Here is a 10,380-nt window from a genome sequence, read left to right as displayed (position 1 = left end):
ACTCCTGATCTTCCTTTCTCCCATCTGATTTTGTTTTGCTCTTTTTTTTTTTTGCCCTCCCCCCCCCCCCACAGGGTTCCTCTGTGTAACCATGGCTGACTTGGAACTCATTCTGTAGACCAGACTGGCCTTGAACTCACGGAGATTCACTTGCCTCTCAGGCTCTGAGTGCTGGGACAGTGGACCACCACCATCGGCACTGCCTCTATCTCTTTAGAGCTGGGATTATAGGGTTACACCAACATGCCCAGACTTTTTGTCATTCCTGTTTGCTTTTTCACAATTGACACAAATTTTCTTGCTCAAACCCTCCTCTTTGTGTTTCATTTGGGTGTTGTTTTTGTTTTGTGAGCAGGAAACAATAAAAGAGCCTTAAATGATTCTCTTATATAAAAGATGTGACTAGCTCCCACTCTCACCGACAATGCCCACTTCCAACATCTAAAATTTCCAGCACTATCCGAAAGCTACGGCTAAAGGGAACCAAGCTTCCAAACTCCTGGGAAAAAAAAGATTCTCTTTTAAGGAATCTCACCACATTAATGTCATTTAAAAAAGACAAAGGAGGACACACAGCTTAACTTCAATTCAGGCATGACAGGAAAACGCTGGTGATGACAAAGCACTTTTAACAAGCCAGAGGAAAAGCTTTCTGCCTTTGCAGCTTCCTACGACTCATCCCCATCCTCAGGACAACTGCGGTCTTTCAGGTCTTTCATCTGTCACGTCTTTCCTAGGAGCCGGAAGGGTTCCGGTCAGGTCAGCGGCTGGCGCTATCAGTGGTACTGAAATTGCAATTATTTATTCACGATAAGCTCCCGTTCAGCTCACGTACAGCATCATCTGCAATATCTATCCTCAGTAGACCATACACTGCATTGTTTTTAATGTCCTAACGTCATGATAGGTAAGACTGATGTTTCAGAGATTTGCTCTTCTGGAAGGCAGGAAGACATTTTGAGGAACCTGAACAACAAATCCTTTCTGCTTTTGGTGTTCAAAACAGCAAAACAACATGCTCGACTAAAGCATCTCTCAAGAGATTATGTTGGGTTGACTTAAGAATCTGAACCACCCACAGCAGCTAGAACCAGTCCTCTCCACCTTGAACAAGGACCGATGCCACAACCTCAAAATAAATAAAATCATGTCTGACAGGCGCAGACCAGGAGCTGACAGGGATGACAGCCTCCAATGAGTTGCCGCCCTCCTCCTGCTCCTTCATGATTACAGGCCTCTCCAAGACTATCTCTACACCCATTGAAACCAAACACAAAACAAATTTGGAAAAGCAGTTTTCGGGGGTTGCGAAATAAAATACAAAGAAAGAGTAATTCTGCAAAAGGGTGATCCAAACCTAAGATCCTCCCAAGAGGACTCTCTCTCGGGTTTTCCAATCCTCCCTTCCTAGCAGAGCATTTGTTATTCACCTCTTCCTTTCTGGACTGCATAGTGAGAAAGCAGAAATTTTCTGGACTAGGCATAACCTGTCTCCTGGTTAAGGGAGAAATCCCCAAAATTGTAAGACCCTTTAAGAAATCCCCCCAGGTCCCTCTGCCTATTCGATCTCCTCTGTCCTATCGCCTCCTCCCTCCCGGGTTATCCCCGGGCAGTGGCCTTCCAGTTCCTCTGCCCACAGGAAGGGTGTCCGAAGAGGGAGATGAGCCCCCCATATTTCTCTCAGAGACCTAAGATCCGCGATAATTCTTCTGACAAGCGTCCAAGGTATCGGAGTGCGCTCCACGTCCCCTCGAAGGCCACTCGGGGAAGCGCTCTCTCTACAACCCTCGCTCACCTCTCGCCCGCTCCGCAGCCGCGACCGCAGCCGCCGCAGCAAAGCCCCCAGCTCAGGCTGAGCACAGTCGCCGACCGGCGTACGCAAGCAAGGCTCCGCCCCCACGCCACCACTGAGTCCCGCCCCCAAGATGACTTCATCTCAGTTGACCAATGAGATATTGCCTCTCCCGTGCTGCCGCAGTGCTGAGTCTATGGGGCTCGGGCGAGTCCTGGTGTGTGGTCGCCATCTTTGTTCCGGCGTTGTGATTTCTGTCTCCGTTTGAAAGTCATGGGAGCTGGGTGTGTGACTTTTGAAGCATTTGCCTTCAGAGCTCTTCAGAATCCTTTCTCTTTGTTATCCTCGGAGCAAGGTTACCTGCCATCTCTACTTTCCAGAGAACCGATTCACAACGTTTTCTTGGAGAAAGCAGCATAAAAGAAATGGGCACATTATAGAATGATCTCAGAACTGAAGGGGGCCTCTAAAAGTTCGCCTTCTCTACGTACACGCATCATTTGTCGTTCTTAGACCTCTGAAAATATTTGAGCCCCAGACTGGAGAGCGACTTAAGATAAATCCTTTAAAAGCGACATACGATCTCATTCACTTACAGCAGCTACCTAGGATTTACACTCACCCAAATGATAAGAAAAGCCACGGAAGACCATATGTTGGCAAAGTAATTATTTTTCTCTTGCTTAGCAAGTTCCTGTGAACCCATCTGACCACGTAGGAGTTTTCAGTTCCTCATATATCTTTCGAATGCAGAATGATACCTACCTCTTTTTTTTTTTTTTTAAGCTCCTTTTCTAAATATTGACAGAGTCCTTTACCCCCTTTTAGAGAGAGAGGAGTAGAGTCAGCAGAAACATCAGGAGGAACTCGGAGAACTGGTCAGCCAGTCTCTGTGGGTGGCAGATCCTATTAAGATTCAAGTGTAGTGAAGGAGGTATTTCAGATTTTAAAACAGTAACAACAACTTGCACTGATAGTTTTGCCTGCCTGGCAAAAGAATTACAAAACATGTTTTGTGAGTCCGAACAAAATGATGGACACAGTGGACATTTTATTTGACTTTTTCTACTGCATATGATAATTGAAGATATCGATTCATTACAATTCTCTTGAGAAGCAGCATTTCTGAGACCTAGACTTTACCATTTTCACATTTTTGCAGCGTCTTCTACTTTCCTGGCAAAGCAGACAGAGACCCACAATTGAAATCCTGCCAAGTATTTCACAATGACTGTCACTTCCTTCCTCATAGACTTGAAAAAAAAAAAAAAAAAAAAAAAAAAAAAAAAAAAAACTAACCTCAGAGTCAGCTGCTTCCTAACCACAAACAAATATTTCATACACTACCTGTAAGAAAGCCTATCCCGGACTATAATTCACTTGAGCTGTTTCAACACTGTGTGCCGTGGCTTCCCTAAAAATATATTCTCTTAGAGGTGATATAATAATAATAATAATAATAATAATAATAATAAATTAGGTATGTTTGTGCACATGGGTCCCAAGGTGTAGGTATGGAGATCAGAGAACAACTTAGTGGGAGTTGGTTCTCTCTTTAATCCTGTGTTCCCCAGGGACTGAACTCTGGCATTAGGCTTGTCCAAAAAAATGCTTTAACCTGTTAAGCTGCGGTTCCTTTTCTTTTTCCTTTCATCTCCTGCTAGACACCTTTCCCAGTGCTTGCTTATTTTCTCTCCATGCTCTCTCTATTCTTGGCCATCTTGCCTCACACTAATTTCAAATGTCTATGTTGTGGGATCCCTGTCTATTTTTCTATTCATCACCTTTCTTTATGGTCAGAGAGGGCATTTCTGTATGTTAGATAATACCTCATGAGTAATAAATATATTTGCTGAAGTCTACTACTATGAACCAAACAGTATTAGGTACTGCAGATACAAAAATGGAGCAGGTACATTTCCCATCCAAAAACAAAACAAACAAACAAAAACCCTTGAAATGTTCATATGTTCATTTCTATGCTTGAGTGAGTGAATGTGTATGTGTGTATGTGTATGTGTGTGTGTGTGTGTGTGTGTGAGAGAGAGAGAGAGAGAGAGAGAGAGAGAGAGAGAGAGAGGGAGGGAGGGAGGGAGGTGGTCCACACTTGTAACCCCTAGTAATTTGGAATGCTGATGCAAGAAGATTGCCTCCTAATGAACACCAGGCCAAGTAAAAACACAAAGCATCCAAAGAAATTCCAAGAGAGAGAGGTGAGTGCAATGATCAATACTGTACTATGTACCAGGAAATTTCCACAGTGCTTTGTAAATGCAGACTCATTTAACTGTCAACAATAATTCTAGGAGGTAGATACACCCATTTATCAGAGGATATGGCTGGCTTGAGGCATTATCCAACAAGATAAAAATTTAAATGCTTTTGAAGCTGGGGGTATGGCTCAGAGATAAACACATGCTTGCCATGAATGAGGTTTAATTCCAAGCATAGGGGGAAAAAAATTAAAGAAATTCTGTTAGGTCAGGTGTATTGTTAAGCACCTGTAGTCTACTGACTGTGGGAAGCTGAGGCAGTAGTATCTTTGAGTCCAGAATTTCTAGGCTGGCTTGGGAAACAGGGTGAGCACCAATCTCACAAAAACAAAAGCAAAATGATAAAGTAAAATGTTGTTGGTATCCCTACTGCCCTAGAAGATCTTAGCAATTCCACCTGAGACTTAGGCAAAACTATCAACTCTAAACTGAGCTTTTGCTTAGACACCTAAATAACAAAGATTAATTAATTCTTAATTATCAAGACAAAGTAGATAGCAGATATGAGGGTTAATGAAATAGTGTTGGAAACTTACACGAGGGCCAGTGAGACGAGACTCGTGTGCATGTGAGCACACGTGAGCACATGTCCACACACTCTAAAGATATTTGGATAGATAGATAGATAGATACATAGATAGATACATAGATAGATAGATAATTTAAGTAATAAATAGAAGCTATGCTGGCAAATGTCTGTAGTCCTAGCACTTGGGAGATGAAGATAGGAGGATCAAGAGTTCAAGGACAGCCTGAGCTACATGAAATTCTGTTTCAAAAACTAAACACAAAGTTACAAGAATTGGTACTGTAGTTATTTTTTAATCAAGTTTTTCTTTATCCACTGGGCTCTCTCTCTCTTTCTCTCTAAGATTTATTGTGTGTGTGTGTGTGTGTGTGTGTGTGTGTGTGTGTGCATACACTGTTACTGTCTTCAGACACACCAGAAGAGGGCATCAGATCTCATTACAGGTTGTGAGCCACCATGTGGTTGCTGGGAATTGAACTCGGGACCTCTGGTAGAGCATTTGGTGCTCTTAATCGCTGAGCCATCTCTCTAGCCCCAGTACCGTAGTTATAATAAATACTGAAATCTTCTTAATTTCTATTTTTCTGTTTGAATAAAGGCATGACAATTATCTAAATTTCCATCAGTGAGGAGTTAGTTCTATTTCTAAATCTATGCAACTTAGTTTTCCACTGGGCCCAGAGGAGAGTAACAAAGTGTTTTGAAGTGTAATATTTACTCATGTCACTCCTGTCTGTATACTTCTGGGTGATTGTCCTTCAACTACCATAATAATTACAGGGCGGGTTGCTTCTTTGTGGAGGGTTTTGGCTGTGGGGGTTTTGTTGTACAGGGTCTCATGTAGCTCAGGCTGGCCTGGAACTCACTGTAGCTGAGGCTAGCCTGGAACTCCCAACCCTCCTGTCTCTACTTCCCAAGTGCTGTTATTGCCTGAGTAGTCCACTGTTATTTGGTTTAGACTCTGAGGATTCTGGGAGCTACAGATTTGAACAAAGTGTCTGTGTGGTCATAATTCTAAAAAGACTCCTATTTTTCCCAGCTCCTGGTGATCCCTACCAATTCCTTGGCTTTTAGATGTATCACTCTGGGGATACACTGGAATATACACCCTCTTTTCATGTACATTCTTTCCTTTGTGTTTCTTTTTATCTCCACATTTTCTCCATCTTATGGGGACATCAGTTACTGGATTACAACCCACATGAGTCCAATAAGTCCTTACCTTAATTACATCTGAAAATACCCTATTCTCAAATAGGGGGACATTCACAAGTTGAGATCAGCTGTATATTTGAGGGATAACTGTTAAACCCTTATGCATAGACTTTGGTAAAAAAAATTTCTGTACATAATTTTTCAACTATAGGGGTTAATTTATAGGGGTTAGGCTTTTACTCCATGGAGAGTCCTTGCTTGAAAGTATTAGGTTCTGGTTTGGTTCTGAGATCTGAGAGATTAAAAAAAAGAAGAAGAACAATTTACTTCTGAGAGCTGGGGAAATTGCATGAGAATCTGAATCTAGTCCCCAGGACTCATGTAAAAAGAAGCCAGGCATGGTGCTCACAAATAATCCTGTCTCTGGGGAAAAAGACACAAGAGGCTCCCTGGGACTCACTAGTCAGCCAGACTAGTCTAATTGAGTGTGGTGACGCATGCCTTTAACCCCAGCATTCAGGAGACACAGGCAGGCAGATTTCTGTGAGTTTGAGTCCAGCCTGATCTGCATATGGTGAGTCCCTGGACAGCCGGAAGTACCTACTGAGAACCTGTTTCAAAAAATAAAAATAATATAAGAATATGGACAAAATCTGAGGATAACATGTGTTGAGTTTATTCTACACACATACACACATCAGTACACACATATACATACATGCACACACATGTACACACTAAACACACATGTGTACACACACAGAGACACACACGTTTATCTCTGCTTGCACTTTTTGAAATAACAATAAATCAACAATCATCTGTATCTAGCCCAATAATTTTAAAGTGTCTTCCTTTTATATAAAAAACAAATTCAGGCTTTTACTTTTAAATCTCAAGAATGTTTCAGATAAAGGCCTTTTGGTAAAATGCGTTTTGAGGCAGCCTTTGATGCCTCAAGGGTCAGCTCCCTTTAGTTCTATTAATGATTACACAGACAAGGAGGTGTGAATGAGCCTAAGGCATGCAGCATTTTAAGCAACCCTCATGACTCTCAGACACATGAGGCAAGAAGTCCTTCAGCTTGTGGGCATTGGAATGCTGTGCAAAGGGGAGCCCTAAAGAAGTGAATTGAGCAAAGCACAGGAAGCCGGAGATGGAAATGAACAACAGGGTGGTCCTCAAAGGCCAGAGAAGACTCCGAACTCAGATCTCAAATACTTGCCCAGGAAGCTAGGAAACCATCTTTAGGTTATTAAAGAAACGATCTTCAGTTATAACTGTGTTGGCTTTATATAGTAATTCACCTGGAGTGAGAAAGACATGGATGATTCCAGTAGAAGAAAAGATTTAGTTAAGCCAGATGCAGTGGCTTGGGCCCATAATCTTAGCACTTGGGGAAATGGAGGCAGGAGCCTGGGCAGGAGCCAGATACATAGTGAGTTCTAAGGCTAGTGTGGGATACAGGAGAGTCTGTTCCAAAAGACAAATGAGAAAGGAAGAAAGAAAGAGGGAGAGAGAGAGGGAGAGAAAGAAGGGAGGGAGGAGTTGGCTGAATGGTGGTGATGGTGGTTTATCCCTTTAATCCCCCTACTTGGGATTAAAGTCATGTGGTGTCTGGAAAATACTGCTAAACTTTTCAAAAATAGATGTGGTTCTGACACCTTTCAGACACTGTGGTAATTGTGGTTTTGTTTTTAAGAATGCTGCACCCCAAAGCTTTAGCACCAAGTGACTCTGAGGCATGAGCCCGTTCCTGGTCACTGGTTAATAAAAGGACTTATATACTCTTAATTGGCTTAATTAGGGCGGTTGTCATAGCTTTCTTAAGTGGACGATTTTATCAGAAGTTCAACAATTTCAGGAATTCCAGGGCAGTCTGGGTTAGAGACCTGTTCCTTTTTTTTTTTAAGATATATTTATTTATTTCATGTATGTGAGTACACTGTCGCTGTCTTCAGACACACCAGAAGAGGGCATCAGATCCCATTACAAATGGTTGTGAGCCACCATGTGCTTGCTGGGAATTGAACTCTGGACCTCAGGAAGAGCAGTCAGTGCTCTTAACCACTGAGCCATCTCTCCAGCCCTAGAGACCTGTTCTTGAAGCGTGTGTGAACATTTAGTGTTTTTCCTTTGCCAAATGTCCCCCATGACTATAATATATTCTTTGAATGTATCTGTGTGTTTGTGTCACATGTGTGCAGGTGTCTCAGAAGCTACAAAAGCTTCTGATCCCAGGGAGCTGGAGCTACAGGTAGCTGCTGAGTGAAAAGAAAAAAGGAAAGAAACATGACTGGCTCCAGATTTCAGCATCAGATGAATGAGAAAAAGAAATAAAATGTGAAGAAAACAGTCCTGATTGGCTTATAGACAATTCCACTAGGCTCCTTCCAGTAACCTAGCAACAGTGACCTAGCAACAGCTTACATCAGCACCTGCCACCAGGTGCCAGCCAGGTGTATGAGAGGATTGTTTGCATCCCAGTTCTCCATCTCCTCTCCCCGCCATCCCCCACCCCCGCATCTTCACTCTTTCTCTGTCACCACGTGTTCCTGGCCAGCCTCTTCCTCTCTTCTCTCTCTCTCTCTGTTCTTCTCTGTCCCTGCTTTCTCTGTCTCTACCCTTTTACAGCTCCCCTTCCCTTCTCCCAATAAACTTCCGTTTATACTAAGCCTATTGCTTGGCATGATTGTTCGGGTACCGGGTACCCTCGACTTGCCTCCAACCCAAGATCCTCCCTCCCGCTGCATTCTACAGCCATTTTATGAAACATAACAGTCCTAGGTATGGGGGAGGAGAAGATTTATTCTAGATATGTGGAAGAGCATAGTCAGAGGCAGAGGTATCTGGGAGACACCAGAGTAGACATAACCAGACAAAACTAGGCCACTCTGGGAGATGTGGAGGAGAAGGGAGAGGGAAGAGCTGGGGAATCGGTAACCAAGAAAGCAGATAACCAAAATGGCTGGATTATATAGGGAAGAGCAGCCCAGCCCATGCACTGGAGAATCCAGGGTATGGGGTGAGGTATACCAGCCAGAAGGGCCCTGTAAAAGGTCGGGACTGAGGAATTCTGGGAGAACCTGGCAGCCAGGTCTGCTTTGATATTTTAAACAGGCACCTCAGCCACTCATCCCAGGGTTGAAAGCTAAACTCAACAGCGGGTACTGGAAGAACAGTCCTTAAGGAGACCATCTTTCCAGGCTTCTTCCACTTGCTTGCTGGTGACTTCAGGGAGTTCCTTTTTATAGTTTATCTACACTTGTGTATTTCTTTTTTAGGGAAGGCTTTCTGTGAAGGAACAGCTCAGCTCTTACTGGAAAGGTACCTTCTTCCCGTTTTGACCGGTTCCCATCTTTTGCAGGAGGGACTTGCTGAATTTCTGTCAGAATCCTGTCATAAGAGGGTGTTCCAGCTTAACTTACACCTTCCCAGTTCTGCTGTCCACTTCTCCGAGGAGCTCTGCTTCCTTTTAGAGAGGAGTACTATTTAGAAATTGGCCCCTGGTATCAAGTGTGTACACTGTTAGATGGTTTTAGTGCCTCTGGGGTTTCTCAACAGGCAGAGACAGGGTCTATACTTATAAAGATATTCCCAGAGGTTGTGTGGCTACAATGCTGCCTTTAGCTCCTTTTTTCCCCCTGAAACAGAGTCTCAGTAAGCCTAGGCTGTCCTCAAACTCTCATGTAGCTGAGGATGCCCTTGGGTTTCAGATCCTCCTGTCTCTGCCTCCTGAGTGCTGGGATAACTGGTGTGTGCAACCACTCTTGCCTCATAGGGTGCCAGGCGGTGCTAGACCTGGACCCAGGCTGCAGGTGTGCTGAACAAGCACGCTACCCAGTGAGCTATATCTCCACCTGTTTTTTTGTTTCAGACAGTTTATCACTTCATAGTCCTACTCCTCCCAGACTATGAAGGGACTCTGGGGAGCTTGGGCAAGAAGAGCATCGCCTTCCCCTTCTCCCTTTGGAGACAGGGTTTCTCTGTAGCCTTGGCTCTCTTGGAAGTCACTCTGTAGACCAGGCTGGCCCTAGACTCAGAGACCTGCCTGCCTCTGCCTCCAGAGTGCTGGGATTAAAAGCATGCACCACTACCACCTGGCTTCTGTTAGATTATATTCTGAAAGCTAACTACCAAGGTCTACCCCCTTATTTGGCTACTTCCTCCTTCTGAGGCTGAGAAGATTGAACTATGGAAGTATTAAAGTCCAGCAATCAGAAGCCACCTTTGGCTCGCTAATTAGTATGCCAAATCAAAATTGAACACTTCATCTGAGAGAGAGAGAGAGTGTGTCAGTGTGCGTGTGTGTGTGTGTGTGTGTGTGTGTGTGTACCTTTATAAACTGCCATTTTCCTTTGTGCCAGGTCTGTCTCCTCTCTATCCAGAGGCAGTCTTTTGTCATCCTGTTCCCTGCATTCCCCTGGAGGACAGGTAAGAGAGACTGGGATGTAGTTTCTTCCCCCAAACTTTGATTATTTGTGTCTCTAATGTGTACCTGAAGGCCCCTCTCTATGTCCTGTTCTTGTCTCTAATTCCCTGCCTTCTGTCCCTTTGAGGCAAATAGATCTCCTTTGTGTTGCAAATCTGGTCTTGGGGATCCTGAGCCAATATTTTTCCTCTCAGACTTG

The 10,380-nt window shown here is 43.7% G+C and overlaps 1 protein-coding gene across 4 annotated transcripts in view; it reads right to left on the bottom strand.

Moving 5' to 3' along the window:
- The window catches only part of ATP6V0A1 (ATPase H+ transporting V0 subunit a1), a 50,493-nt gene extending 48,604 nt beyond the window's left edge, over positions 1-1,889 (bottom strand). For 2 of the 4 annotated variants that reach the window (XM_080923604.1, XM_080923607.1), the window contains exon 1: positions 1,796-1,889. The gene's annotated coding sequence lies outside the window, so the exon portion shown is untranslated. Of the gene's footprint in view, positions 1-535; positions 676-1,688 lie in introns of those variants that run through there. The other 2 variants (XM_080923606.1, XM_080923605.1) reach the window with 2 other exon arrangements.
- Positions 1,890-10,380: the final 8,491 nt, after the last annotated feature.

The sequence above is a fragment of the Micromys minutus genome (assembly GCF_963924665.1).
Source record: "Micromys minutus genome assembly, chromosome: 10".
In the NCBI taxonomy this organism is placed as follows: Eukaryota; Metazoa; Chordata; class Mammalia; order Rodentia; family Muridae; genus Micromys; species Micromys minutus.
Note: the sequence above shows the minus strand (reverse complement) of the source record. Positions and strands in the feature narration are given on the sequence as shown.